This window comes from Octodon degus, unplaced genomic scaffold, assembly GCF_000260255.1.
Source record: "Octodon degus isolate 3935 unplaced genomic scaffold, OctDeg1.0 scaffold00039, whole genome shotgun sequence".
NCBI lineage: Eukaryota > Metazoa > Chordata > Mammalia > Rodentia > Octodontidae > Octodon > Octodon degus.
In genome coordinates this window covers 6,650,197-6,665,867 of record NW_004524615.1, presented here as the reverse complement: position 1 = coordinate 6,665,867, position 15,671 = coordinate 6,650,197, and positions in this window count along the sequence as shown.

Here is a 15,671-nt window from a genome sequence, read left to right as displayed (position 1 = left end):
TAAGTATCTGAGCTCCTTACATATTATTCTGAACCACTTACAGAATTCAAAGATGAGTGTAATTCATTTTAATGATACTGGAGAAGAGAAGGTAAAGGAATATGCTTCAGAAACATCCCCTAGTTAATTTTGATAATAAAAGATATCTTAAGGAACTCAGACAGATTGATGATCTCATCAAGGAGAATGGTTTATAAGAGGCTTATTTGTAACAGATGTTTGATTCAGATTTAGATAGGCTGAGAGGCTGAATTGCTTTCTGGAGGCCACAGGAATCTACCAAACCAGGCACAGTAAGTATAATGATAACAGAAAATTAAGAATATTGGTATAAGGAGTACTGAGCTTGAGGCATAAGAATTACCAGGAAAACCCTTTGAAAATAATCCTGAGATTTTTGAACCTTCTAAATCATCTTGCAACCTTCCAAACCTTGTGCTCTCCACAAGCCCAGTATGTCTATGGTGCTGAGATCTAAGGGGATGTTCAAGAATGTGTAATGCTGAGCCTCGAGAACCCATAATTTTGCTGTCACTGAATTATTATCTGGAGGGAATAATCATCTTCAGGGTCTTTTATAACATCTGATGCCTCTTGATATTGGCTGGACCAGTGTGTTTATTATTTCTTTGAACATATTGTTACCTCCTGGTCAATGGGAGAAAGCTTCACTGAAGGAAACACTGTCCTCTGGGTGCCCAGTGATAAATTCCATGAATTAGGAAGGGATTAAACTCTCCTTATTGCAGTTCTAAGGCAAAATAAACATAAATGATTTAGGCTATAGGAAGGAAATTAATCATCACTGATCTGATAAGAATACCAAGAATCACATGACTCCACGAGAAATGGCAGAATTATAGGTGGCAATAAATCTGAAGGAAACTTTGTTTGTACAAACCTTATAAAATGTTCAGCCACTAAAAGGAGTTCTCCTGAGTCAGTTCATGTGCATGTGAGAACCCAATATAGCATCAGGAACGACTTGTAGGCACGTGTGTACATGCCTTTGGGCACCTGCTCCTTTGCTGAGAATAAGAGAATGAAATATATGAAGCAATAATTCATCTTGAACAATTAATCTGGATTCTACTTTGCATTTTAAAAGATTTAATGGTAAAACTAAAATGCTTAACTAGTTCATCAGTTGCTATAAAACATATGAAAGGGCAAGAAAGGTTTACATCAAACACTATAAATAACATTACAAAATGCACAGCTTACCAGGATATTGTCAGGTTTTAAATTCTAAAATTAAGATGAGAATGTGGTATGTATTACTTAGGTTTGCAAGACCGAAATATCTCAATGATGGGAAACCATTCCTCAAAGAAAATATTGCCCTCACAAATAAGTTATTGAAAAGTTAATACTAGCTAGTGGCCAGTTTTACTCCCAGTTGTCTATTCAAAGTAGGGACAGATGATTGAAAATCACACAGAGATCTTGCATGCTGTTGTAAGTAGGGGATGTTGAAGTGCTAATTTTCTTCAGTAGACACATCCCAATCAGACATTAGGGTTATTTTGTTTGCTCTACACTTGCATAGGACCAGCTTATAAGTGTCATTTCCATTTACCAATCAAAAGTGCCATGAATTTCCACTTCGATGGTTTGCAGCTCACTGAAAACTAGTTGAGAATGGGTGGTTTAGATGTACATCGTCTTGTTGCAGAGGGCACAAGAGCAGGTGTACAGCCCTAGGAACAGAGGATAATTAGCAACAGAGAAGGACACGCATTATAATGTCTCCTCTGGGACTTCTCAGAAACCCCACGGAGTTGCCCTGTCTGCCATTGCCACTGTGGGTCATAGAACTAGAGAAGTTTGAACAGTATCATGTAACTGATATGAAGTTTTTCTTGCTCTGAGTATAATTTCATGTGCCACCCTAATACTCTTTCATCAGTGGGTCAGAACAACCCACTGAACAGTACCTCTTTCACTACGTTGGAAGTATTGCAATATTCTGACAATTGCCTCCCAGACCATTGGGACTTAGAGTCTTTTCTGTCCGACCTCTGCATTTTCGTAGGATTCAGGCTAGTCTCCTTCCCTACATTCACACTGACATTTGATGCACCCTGCTCAGCAGATCTTCTCAGCGTAATATCATCAGTGAACAGAAAGCATGATATTTTATATGCTGTTAAGAAGATTGAAGTATCTGGAAAGTGTATTTTGCAGGTGTGAGAGTTGACATTATACTGAGGTAAGAAGAGGCAGTTCAATGGCATATGTGATCTTCATTGAAGGAGGTCAAATGAAACAACAGTGCTACAGCAATATTCATGCCATAAGCTAGAGGCTGTCTTTGTCTAATCCAGCAAAATCACATATCTGTTTTCACTGTTGAAGTTAATGTCACTACCCAATTATACTTTCTTTTTCTTTTTTATTTATCTATTTTTTATTCTTTAAAAAGCAACCAACTATATTTTTATTCAGCAAGCCCTCTTGCCATTTTCAACGAGAGCTTAAGGCAGTTCATACCTGACCATTGTAGGAAGCTCTTGCACCTTCAATGCCTTGAGGGTGTGACCAAATTCCTCTGTTCTTCACGGGTGCAATAGTTTCTTCAATTTATTACCATTGAACTTAAGGGTAAGCAAAGCATTCTCCTTTATCTTCCCTAAGGTAAAAACTCATTTCCCAGAAGTGAGTACCAATGTTGATTCCCACATTATTAAATATATCTTTTCTTCTATACATCTTCTGTACATTCTAAATACTGAACAACAGCCCTGATGTTTGCCACCTCCAGACAGATGGCCAGATTTGCCCCATAGTTCAACTTCTTATAGAAGTTTGCAACAGCAATCTGCCAATTCAACCTCATTGTCTGGATAGATCAATCATGTAACTACTGAACTACCCATGACACTATGGGCTTGTAGAACTCTGGTATGAAATTATTGTTCTTTCATGAATATATTTGTTTATATTTTATGCTTATTGTGCTTGCATGCTCAGAAACTACTCCGATACCTTCCACAGATTCCTCTTCACATGTTTGTAAAATATTTTGCATTTATTTTGGATTTCTCAAGTGTTATCTTCTAGAGGAGTCCTCTATTTTCTCCTCTAACTCTTGTGAGGCTAGGACTTTATGGTATGAGGGGAAGAGAAAACTCCTCACAGAATGCCTTTCATCCAGGAGGGCAGAGTTGTGTCAGCATATGACACCCTCTTAGATGCTCTGGATGTGAATGCTCCTGAGGCCGTCTGCTGGGATATCTCCATCCTATGACTCAGTAGCATCCCCTCCACTCCTACTTCTCTTCCTTTCATAAAACAAAAGATCTCACAGAGTCCCCTGTAACATTGGTATGCTGCTGTAACAGCTGTAGTGGGGAACAGACTTAACATTCAACCTAGTCCCTAGACAAAGTGAAGGCCGTGTCTGAAGCTATCTAATGGCTCTGAGTTTTCTGTGTGCACCCCAAGCTGAGTGCACATTAGTGTCTTTCAGTGGAACCTCCCTAAGGTCATCCAAATCAATGTGCACCACCACCTTGATTATTACCCATAGCAATCTAGCTACAGAAACTTAGCCATGGTCACTTGCTTTCCAACATGATGCCACTGTATACCACTGGTCACCATGTCTTATTTCCCTTGAAAAGAATGCAATTCCCTCAAGTAATGTAATGGCTGACACACTAGCTCAACTTGATAAATCTAGAAGCTTAACTATGTGAGTTACCAGGGGCCAGGGTCCTCACTCCGGAAACATCCTGAGCCTACACAAGAGGCGGGAAGGGAGATGGTGTATGTGCTACATCTGGCTCAGGGCTGGTAGCCTACATACAATAGAAGGGAGGAAAACAGGCTTGCTCTCCCCTCTCTTGCTCTTGCTGCTTTTGCTGTCTTCTGCCAACCACAACTGTTGCCCCTTATCACTCCATCTTGCCTTGGACCCAGCTGACTATGGACGGAAACCTACATAAACTGTAAGCTAAATAAATCCTTCCTCCCTTATTTTTGGGCTTTGAGTATTTTGTCTCAGCAATAAAAGAAAAGTAACTAAGAAGATATATGTCTTACTCAACACTAGAATTGTACTTAACTTTCTTTTGTGTGGCCAATGCTAATGAAAGCTTCTGTATCAACGTAAGTGGTGCTCTCAGGAAGAGAATAGGAGACTTAAAACATGACTTATTTACAGTGGTGCTCATTTGCTTATGATTGCCAATCTTGGATAATGAGGATCCTAGTGTCTTTAGTATGGGTTAACACATCACCATGGTGCCATGTCTGAAAAATTGAGCCTTGGGAACATTTGTTTACTACAGAAGCAAATGGCTGTAGGAGACAGAGGACGAGCAGAGGTCCTGCCTGTGGGGGTAGTACACAGCAGAAGCTGAGATACAACCTGCAAGAGAAGAGCCAGGGGTTCTGCTTTTCTCTATTCTGCTGTCTGATGCTGATTATGTTGTTCTTTGACTGACAACATCATGAAGACAAACAAGCCAGGCTAAAGCCAGCTGTAGAAGGACTTTCCTGGAGCAGAGAGCAGGGCAAGGAGTAGACAGTGGAATTATAAGGCAAAGCCAGAATAGCAAGAGATCTTGTGCCATGGCCAAACCTTTATCTTCTCCTAGTCTCAGTATCTTTATAGGCAAAAAACTTCTACTATTTAATTAAAAAAGCAACAATAAGTAAAGCCTTGTGTCCTGAGATATATCCACTAATTTATAGTTGCTAAAGTTATTATTCTGAGCTCTTCCCCAAAATAGAAAAGCAATAGTTTATTAGTAATACTCTTTGATGATTAAAATACTTTGCATGAGTACACAACATGTTTTACATATTATTTATTAAAGTGTAAGAAAATCATATTTTTGTATTTAAAACAATCATTATTTAATGATGAATTGTAGGAAAGCTATTCAATAAATGGCAGTTTCTCTTTTCATTATTTGGAAGACTACAAAAAATAAATTTCTATTCTAGGAGTGGCATTTTTGGATAATGGAATTGTTATGGTTTATGTCTAGTTGTTCCCCCAAAGCTTCGTGCAGCCATGGGGCGGCTCCTGGAGTTTGGAACTCATTATTGTGGGTGCAGATGCGGCACCTGCCCTGGAGCAGGTAATTTGCATTGCGGTGTGAGGAGGGCAGAGAGATCAGCTAGCTACCTGAGCTGCTGCCACTCCCTTTGCTCTGTTCTTTGCCATCACCATGAATGGCTGCTGTCTGCCATGTGCCACTTTGCTCTGAAGTCAGCCAGGTATAGACTGAAACATCCAGTGACTGTGAGCTAAATAAACCATTTCAACCTTCATTTTGGGTGTTGGATATTTGTCCCAGCAATGAGAGAAAAGTAACTAATTCAGCAATGTTTGTTAGGTATATTCACATATTATCAGTAGATAATCCAAAGTAATAACCTGTAGAACTTGAAAAATTAATTTGAAAAACAATACAGCAAAATGCAGCCCAGGGGGACATCCGCAAATCAGCATTATTTGTTAACCATGGTAGCAAACACTCATGCCATAGAGAAAGAAAATCTCTCTCATGAACATTTCAGTATAAATGGTGAGTAGTGATACCAACGTAATTCCACATTGATGGCCTAAACTGAGTTACAAATTTAAAAGGAAGAGAACCAAAGAGGTAGCTTAAGAACAAACTGTTATGTTTTTCCTGCTGAAACTGCAGCACATGGCAAGCTGGACTTGTGTGATGAATCAGCTTTTCTGTTGTTTTGGACTCCTACGTGTGTCACCCTCATGCCTCGGTGAAGCACCTGCTGCTGCTGTCAGACCACACTCCCTCAGGTTCCGACTTACATTTCGTCCCCCAATTTTTGTGAAATGCATTTGAATGTTCAGTATAGTCTAGACCCAGATGTTCCTTCACAAAAGAGTTTCTCCAAAAGTTTTGGCCTTATATTTACCTCTTTAATTATGACTTTTGTATCTCTTTCTGCCATATCTTTCTCTCACCAATGAGATATGGGGTTCTTCTCAATTGTTCATATTTGTTATTTTGGCCTTTGCTTCCTGAATTCTCTAATTCTGATTCATGCATAGAGCCCTTGATTTTTTTTCCATTTAGAGATTAATCCAATGTATCAAAATTTATATAAATTTATATATGTTCTCAGTCTCTGATGAACATTTCAGGTAATTTAAATCACATTTCCACCAAGATTCAGGAAAATTGAAAGTTAATATACCTAAGACTGAATCATGAAAGAAATACATCTATCTGCCTCATTAAATAGACTTAGTTTTCTATTTCTACTGTGACAAATATTTCTCTAGTCATATTGTGAAAAATCCTTCCTCGTGTTTGGACGTTCACACACTTCTTAGTTGGTGTTCAAGGCTGCCTAGTCATTGTCACGCAGAAGTAAGTTCAGTTAGGCACAGAGCCCTTTGGCATTGCGAGTTTTCAAGTGGAGAATGTCAAGAGCACTTGGTATCACATGTTTTAACAAAGAAGTAATTGCCTGACCTGTTAAACCTTCTAATCCCTGTCACTTGTAATATCCAAGATTGTAGGTCATTCTGGTAAATTCATTGCTGATTACCAGGGCATTTTATTTTTCCCAACATCACTTGATGTTTCTGTATAGAGATGGCTCTACACGCATTTATGAGTACAAGTGTATGTGTCACTGGAAATGGAAATTTTGAAATGAGAGAAATGAAAATGTACTGAAGTGAGAATACTGTTGAGAGAATACCCTGTGATATCCTCAATGAAAACTGAAATACCAGTACACTCGTAGGAACAGTGTTTTTCTTTTGACATGAAAAAAGGATCTAGGAATTGTGGTACATGCTTGAAACCTCACTATTTGTGGGTGAGTCAAGAAGATGGTGCATTTGAGGCTCAACTGGACTCCATAATGAGACTCTGTCTCAAAGATAGATAAGAGATAGATAGATAGATAGATAGATTGATGATAGATAGATAGATAGATAGATGATAGATAGATAGATGATAGATAGATAGATAGATAGATAGATGATAGATAGATAGATAGATAGATAGATAGATAGATAGATAGATAGATAGATAATAAAAGAAAGCCCTATTCCTAAATATGGAAAATCTCAGACCAAAAACAAATGTCAGTGTCATGCTATAAATCATTGGAATTGAGAAAATATGCTTGATAAATGTATCAGAAACAGAGTAACACAAATAAGAAAGTACATGCAAACAAAAGTAGAGCAGGAAAGAATAAATGAATTTTAAAAGTCTTCTAATCTCTAACATATGAACTTTTGAATCTCTCCTACCCAGAGAGACTTGGCAGGATCTCTATTATGACAAGTGAGAGATCTGAGCAAAAGGAGATTTCTTACTAGCTTCATTAATCACAACTAATGTGCACTCTATCCCATCTCTTTCTTTTATATTAGTCCTCCTAGATAACTGTGAAGAACTAGAAGTTCCTACCACTCCTTTTCGACAATTCCTAAGCATTTCATTCAGTGAACCAATCCCTCTCTTGTTCAAAATGCTGTAGCATTGTCCCACCTACTGGAAAACAAAATGAAGGATGTTGGGGTGCTACATTTACTAGAGTTACAGGCCTGTCAGTAAAGTCTGTCAATGAGCAGGTCTTTATGAAAGGTAAGCCATAATTAAGTCCTTCACCATCTCCAGTATTGCACTGAGACTTTGTCCTCAAAATGCTGTATTTTTATATATATTCTATGTGACTAAATGGATGGAACTCTCTCTTCTGTTGCTTTCTTGTCCTGGGCAAATGTCTTTGCATGTCTGGGTCCTAGTTTCAACATTGCCTAGAGCTCCCCACCTTAGCTCTTAAAAAAAATCTAAATTCTGCACCCAGATCTATAAGAGGTAAGCAGATGCTTTCTGCTAAGCCCCTGATTTCTGCCGCAGTTACACTCTAGAACCGTCTTCAGGCATAATGGCCTCTTGACTGTCCTTGAACATATTGTGCGTAACCTATCAGAGGGCCACCCTGTTCCTGCCCACTATGTCTGCCTCCAGCTGGCCCCAGCAGACAGACTCCACGCTCTGCCTCTGCTCCCTGGTCTCCTTGATAAAACATCTCTGCCACGCACCTTTCGTATCATCTGTCTCTCTGTGCTCAAGCTTTGTGATCCCACTTCCACTCTCCTTGCCATAGATTATTTTCTTTTTTCATAGCATTAATGTCATCTTCTATGTACATGCATTGGCAGAGCTCTGAATGCTAGTTGTCTACTTACGAATATTTTTAGAAATGAATGCTTTCAGGCCTGTGAGATAGCTGAGCCATCTACAGTGCCTGCTTAAGCAGGCTTGCGCAGGTACAGCGGACCAAGGCTTCATCCCTGGCACCACATGCCGTGCCAGCCCCACCCTCAGGGCAAGGCTGAGGCAGACTAAATAAATAAATAAGTAAATAATGCTTTAATCACAGTTGTGCAGAAATAAAGCAAGAGAATGATTTCACAATTCTTAGTAAATGTAAATTGATGAACAGTATTCTTTAGTTTATATAATTTTATTTATAAAAGTGTTATATGGCTGGTGAACATGGATTATGTATTAGCTGTGTCATTTCTACAGGAATTTGAACACAGGTTTGAGATTTATGTGTTTGATAGTTTGAAGAAAATTAAAGAGAAATAAGTACTTTGTATAGTCAAAGAATAAAGTGAATCTTTAAATAATAAACTTTATTGTTATAAAAGACACATGGCAATTAATTCCCATCAAAACAGCCTTACTGACTTTGGAAGCATTTACTTCATCATTCTTTTGACTTTCTGAGAATTTCTGAAAGTCTTTCCTGAGCATCTTTAGAGGCACTGTGACCGTCACAGCTGGGTTGATGTCCTGAATTGTCGCAGTAAATTTACCTTTCATAGTCATTTTAACTTTGGGGGTAGAGGTAGAGGTCAGAACACAGTAAATTTAGTGAGGTGGAAGAGAACTCCGTGTCCAGTTTTTATTTGACAGAAATTGCAGTAAAACTTTTGAATAGATTATGGTCATCAAGGCAGACCTAAAAGGGAAACTTACAAAAGTGTACCTGCAGAATAACCAGATCCATGAAGCTGCAATAATGAAGTTTTATGTTCAGACAGGAGGGGGTTATGTAGAAGAGTCGTAGTGGCAATGTGTAATCCAGTTTAGCAAACATTTAAAAGATCTTGGGCAGGTGAGACAGCTCAGTAGACTAAGTGCTCGCCTGGCAAGTGCAAGAGCCTGAGTTCAATCCCCGGTTCCGCCAAATAAATAAATAAAATACAATATTTTATTTACTCTGCTTTATGATCACCTCTTGGGGCAACTGTTTTCAAGGTTTCAAATCACCAAAGAGCAAGTACAGATGATACTTTCTTACTTTTATTTGCTTCAGGAAGTAGTGGTGATTTTTCTTTAAGATTGGGATGACTTCATAAAACTCTCCTGCTACAAGACAGTTGAGATAGTCAGACTACTATTCGCTACTAGCTCATTGAAAAGAAAGCTATATGCCTAAATTTCTTGATTAGTCTTGCATGGCTCCATTTTGCCAGAAGGGCACATACTTTATAACAATATGCAACGAGCTAGTCATTGTTACTCTCCTACAATCTTGTTCTGGAATCTTACAGGATTGATTTTATTCATTTTTCTTTTCCTTAAAATAAAAATTTAAAAATATAATTTTAGTCAAAAATGAAACTATCCTACCTTTTTCCTTTTTCATTTGTAGACAGTTTTAGAAACAAGAAATTATTTGTGGTTCACAGCAAAAAATGTTTCAGTGAAGAGACTGCAAATTCATGGAAAGTATTTATATAAGAGTAAGGAGCAAGGTAGGGTAACCTACATTGCCATGAGGTAAGCTCTTCCCCTGGTGAGACAAGGATCCAACAGAAAAGAAACCATAGGCCAATATCTTTAAGGACTCTAGGCACAAAATTTCTCAAGAAGACCCTGGCAAATATCAGGCCACAAACAATCAGATTGATCATACATCATGATTAAGTATGCTTTATCCCATGGGTGTAAAAATGGTTCAATGTTTGCAAATCAATAAATGTAACATATCATATAAACAGAAGCAAAAACAAAAATCATATAAGATTCCCAATAAACACAGAAAAGCTTTCGACAAAATCCAATATTTTATCATGATAAAAACCACTGAAGAAGACAGGAATAGAGGCTACCTGTGGTAGCACACACCTGTAATCCCAGCACTAGAAAAGCTGAGACAGGAGGATTACTGAGAGTTCTAGGCCAGCCTGGGATACGAAGTGAGTTTAAGGCCATCCTGAACTGCATAATGAAACCCTGTCCCAAAAAGACATAGAAGTGCCAGCCAAATAGCTCAGCAGATTAAAGTGGCTTCAAGGTTCAGGGGCTGGGGGTTCAATTCCCAGGCCTGCTGTGCCAGCCCCTCTACCAGGGCATGCTGAAACAGTGATTGACACTGGGCATGGTGGCACAAGCCTATAATCGCAGCACTTAGGAGGCTGTAAACAGGAGAATCACTAGGAGTCCAATCTAGTAGTGAGAGCGTGAACACCCTGTAGACCCTTCCCTAAAATAAAAAAAATTTAAAAGACAAAAATAAAGGTATAGAAGCACTTTATCTTAACCTGATTAAAGCTGTTTATGGCAAAACTACTGACAACATCATATGAAATAGGGGAAAATCAAAAGCTTTCCCTCCAAAATCAGAAACAAAACAAAACTGTCCACTATAACCACTCCTTTTCAACATAATGCTTGAAACATTAGCAAGAGCACTTAGACAACCAAAACAAATAAAAGTGATATGTATGGAAGAAGTAAAATTGTCAATATTTGAAGACATAATCCTCTGAATAGCGGACCAGAAAATTCCACCAAAACTCTTAGAATTAGCAACTTAATTTATTAACATATTGGGATGAAATTCAGCACACAAAAACAGTAGCATTCCTAACAGTGAAACCACTAAGAGAAAAATAAAGAAAAAGTTTAATTTACAATAGAACCAAGATATCTTGTGTAGATATATAAGCTTTTTCCCTTCCTTCTTTCTTTTCTCCCTTCCCTCATCTCAGCCTTTCTGTCCTTTTGATCAATCTTTCCCTTTCACAATATCTATTTTACTACTGATTTCTATTGGTTTATTGAAAGCAACAGTTCATGCTGAATTATTTGATCAATTTTGCAAGCCCCTGTCTGTTAATCTAGACAACTATTTTGAGAATAACAATATGCAACCATTATTATTAATTTTTAACCTTTTAGTTATGTATCAAGCAGCTCAGACTCAGTTATCCTTCTGTCCAAGCCTCATCAGCACTGAGATTATAGGTGTGTGCCCCCATCCCAGGTCTCAGTGGGTGGCACGGCACGAGGGCCAGCTTGGCATGTGGCGCCAGAGCTAGAACCTGGGTCCTTGCACTTGCCGGGCAGGAGCCTAGACTGCTGACCTATCTCCCCAACTCTCCCCAGCCTAACAACCATTATTAACATCCTATCATCTTGTTTTGAAATTCAGTATCATTTTTATTTTTTAAATTTCTCTTTAAAATAAAACAAAAAAGTACAAAGCATCAAAAATAGAATAAAAAAATAAACACTTAAAAATTAACCTAACAGATGAGGTAAAAGGGTTATGCAACAGAAACTATAGCAGTACTCTTAACACAGAAATGGAAAAGGACAGAAAAAATGGAAAATATCTCTTATTCTTGGATAGGCAGACCAACAGGATTAAATTGCCCGTCCTTCCAAAATTAATGCAGATTTAATTCAATGCTAAGATTCTGATGGCATTCTTAAGAGAACTGGAAAAGACAATCCTAAAATCCATAAGGACTGCAGCAGAGATCCAGAATAACAACAGAAGTCCTGAGCTAAAATAACAAAGCAGAGGGCATCAGGCCTGCCAAATAGCTCATTGGATTAAAGCCCCTGCAAGCAGGTGCAGGGCCCAGGGGTTTGATCCCTGGGCCTGCTGCTCTGTCCTCACCCCCAGGGCACGCTGAGATGTCAATTGAGAGTGGGCCTGTAATTCCAGCTCTTGGAAGGGTGTAAACAGTTGGATCACTAGGAGTCCCCAATCTAGTAGTGAGACCCTGAACACCCTGCAGATCCTTCCCTAAAAAATACAACAAAAAAAAAGAAAGAAAGAAAGAAAGAAAGAAAGAAAGAAAGAAAGAAAGAAAGAAAGAAAAGAAAAAGAAGAAAGCATTATAGTCCCAAAGTAAAGGTAATAGCATGGTACTGGCAAAAGAAAAGAAAAAAAGAAATCAGGATGGAGGAAATAAAATAGAGGATGCAGAAAAACTCCAAGCACCTTCAATTATTGGATCTTTGACAACAGGACTAAAAATACACTAAAGGAAAGACAAATTCTTTATTAAATGGTGGGAAAAGTGTCTATGCACACACAGAAGATGAATCTAAACCCATATTATTCACCAAGTACTAACCTGAAACCAAAACATATAAAAGAAATAAATGGAAAAATAGGAAAAAAATTTATAGAAGACAAAATAGGTAAAATTCTGGAAATCACAGGTGTAGGTGTAGGCTTTCTGAACAAGATCCTGGGGCTGACCAAGCATCAACAAATGTAATTATATAAAATTAAAAAGCATCAGCACAGACACAGACACTAGAGTAAGAAGAGAGCTGACAGAATGGGGTAAAATTTGAAGTCTATTCCTTAGAGAAATAATATCTAAAAAAAATATGGCTCGAAAAATTTGTCCCTGCAAAATAGAAGGCAATCCTACACACGGGCCAGAGAAATTAATAGAGACTTCACAGAAGAAGGCAGGAATGGCTAATAAACACAGGAAGACATGTTCAACCTGGGTGGCCATTAGAATAATATAATTTAACACAACAGCGAGATTGCATCGTAACCAAGACAGAATTGCTGTCAACGATAAACCACTTAGTGCAGGCCTGATAGCTCAGCAGTCTAAAGCACCTGCTCAGACAGAACATAGTAGCCTTCACTCAACCCCTGGCCTGCCATGCTGGCCCAGCCCCCTGGGCATGCTGAGAGGGCGATTGAGACTGGGTGTGGTCTCACACCTGTAATCCCAGCACTTGGGAGGCTGAAAATAGGAGGATCATTATGAGTCTGATCCATGTAGTGAGACCCTGTGCAGCCTGTAGCCCCTGTCCTAAATACAGAAAAAGAAAAAGAAACAAACAAACAAACAAATAAACCACATGATAACCAGTCATGGAGAAGCTCTGAGGGAAGAGAAATCCTTCTAAATATTTGGTGAAAAAGTAACTGGTACAAAAACTAGACTATGGAACTCAGTGCAAAGGTTCCTCAGAAACCTGAAATTAGAAATTCTGTTTGACTCAGCTCTTTGCTTTCTAGGTGTTTGCCTGAAACAGTTAAAGACATCACATGGTGATACATTTTTATAGCAGTGCGGCTATCAATAGCTAAAACTTGGGAGAGGCCTATGTGTCTGTCAAGAGAGAAACAAATACACAGACTGGAAAGATAGCTCAGCAGTCTAAGCGTCTGCCTGGCAAGTACAAGGACCCGAGTTCAATCCCTAGTACTGCATACTGTGCCAGTCCCAGAAGCCCGTGTGTCCAGCTGGCCACCAAGACCAGCCATGGTGGCACGTACCTGTAATCCAGGACTGGGGAGGCTGAGACAGGATGATCACTACAAGTTTGAGTTGTATAGTGATACCCTATACCAAATAAATATTTTTTTAAAAAAAGAGATAAACAAATACAAAATGTAGTATGTATACACAAAGGAATACTACTATTGGGGCCGGGGAGATGGCTTAGTGGAATAAGTGCTTCCCTGGCAAGCGCAAGGGCCTGAGTTCAATCCCCAGTTCTGCCAAAAAAAAAGAATACTACTATTTCATTAAGAAAGCTAAACTCACATCATTTGTAGGAAAATGGATACATTTTGAGACCAAATGTTAAGTAAACTACAGACATAAAAACTTAATTATCACATGGTTTCTCTTATATGAGCAAACCAAAAGGTAAATAAAGAACAAAATAAAAGTCTGAAGTAGGGCTGGGGAGATGGCTCAGTGGAATAAGTGCTTCCCTGGCAAGCGCAAGGACCTGAGTTCAATCCCCGGTTCTGCACACACACAAAAATAAACAAATAAAATAAAAGTCTGAAGTAAATGTTTTCGTAGAGAGTAGGGGTCAAGACATAGAGAGAAGCGGAGAGTAGAGAAACAGGAGTTGGAAGGAGGAGTGAGGAGCTGTTACGTACGTGACCAACCCCACACAAGCAATGGAAGCATCACATACTGCGAAAATGTGCAGAAAGAAAGAGCACTGAGGCATGGGGGAGGAGGAGATGGGGGAGGACGGCAGAGGGCTAAGGGAGGAACCACAATGAGCAACGTAGGACAAGCGACGTACAGGGACCAATTCCCCACAAGGAAGGGAAACGTTATGTAGTACCAACATGCACGTAAAATATTATAAGAAAGTGCCTTGTCCTTGACAGGATGTCGCCCCAGCAGAAGCAAGTGAACTTAGGTTTTGCCATCAAATCCATCCTGCCCAACAGGTGTAACACACTTGCTGTTTCGGTCAGAAGTTATTCTCTTGTGCTGAAAAACAAAGCATACAGACATAGTATTTGGAAAATCACTTCATCCTTTAATTCAGCATCTCCTGTAAGTCCCATTTTAAAGCTAAATCAGCAGTTTAGCCAGCGTGGGCTTGGGTAGCTCTATAACTGCATTAACCTATTTTACAGAGGGTGAGAGAAGGGCTTAAAATAAACCAAACAACTCTACCTGGTGACTGGCTGGCTGGGTGGCATCAGCAAAGAATAAAGAAGAAAAAGGAGACAGTGAGAAGGAGCACCGATGTTTGGCACATCTCTATGTAGGGAGCTCATAAATAAGTGCACGAACAATCAATTTTGTTTATGTTTTCCCAGTTCTACCAGATAATTTATGGCTCTGCATATTCTGGCATTTTACTCAGCTCCACATTACTATCAAGATTGTTTCCCACATCATAATAATTTTTATATTCTATTTTTGACACTTTTACACTTAAATCTTGCTTGTATGTAGATGTAATATAAGTGAAAAATGGTAGAATATAAAGCATCCGAAACATGAAAATTACTACCTTTCAAGGCTTTGAAGAAGTAAATGATTAACTGAATGTTGATGTTATCACAAAGTAAATGTTATCTATCTTTACTTTAAAAATGTATACACTGGAAATTGAAATAAATTATGATTACAAATGCTTTTCATTATATTTTTTAAACAAATGACCTCTACAAATCCTTACATTCCTCCATTTATCTCAAACCATATCTACAAATAATCCATTTCTGTACTACAACAATTGTGTACTTTGTCTTAAAAATTCTATGTAATGGTATTTTACTGTGAAAATTACAATCAAAGACTATGCATGAAATTTTTTTTTTGAAATGGAAAAAATAGCATTAATGTCACACTTTGGGGACATAGAATACAACTGGTTAAGTTTCCATCTGTTCAACTCTTGAAGGTTTAAAGTTATATGAATACTGATTTGAGAAGTAAGTTTTAAATCTCCATTCACGGTTAAATAACTAAGAGTTTTGATAAATACATGCTCATGGTAGCGGTCTGTTCATTCTAACATGCATTGAAATAAGACATTCTATTGAACTTCAGGATGCAACAGTCCTTCATTCAAAGAAAAGAAGACCTTTTTTTTTTTTTTTTT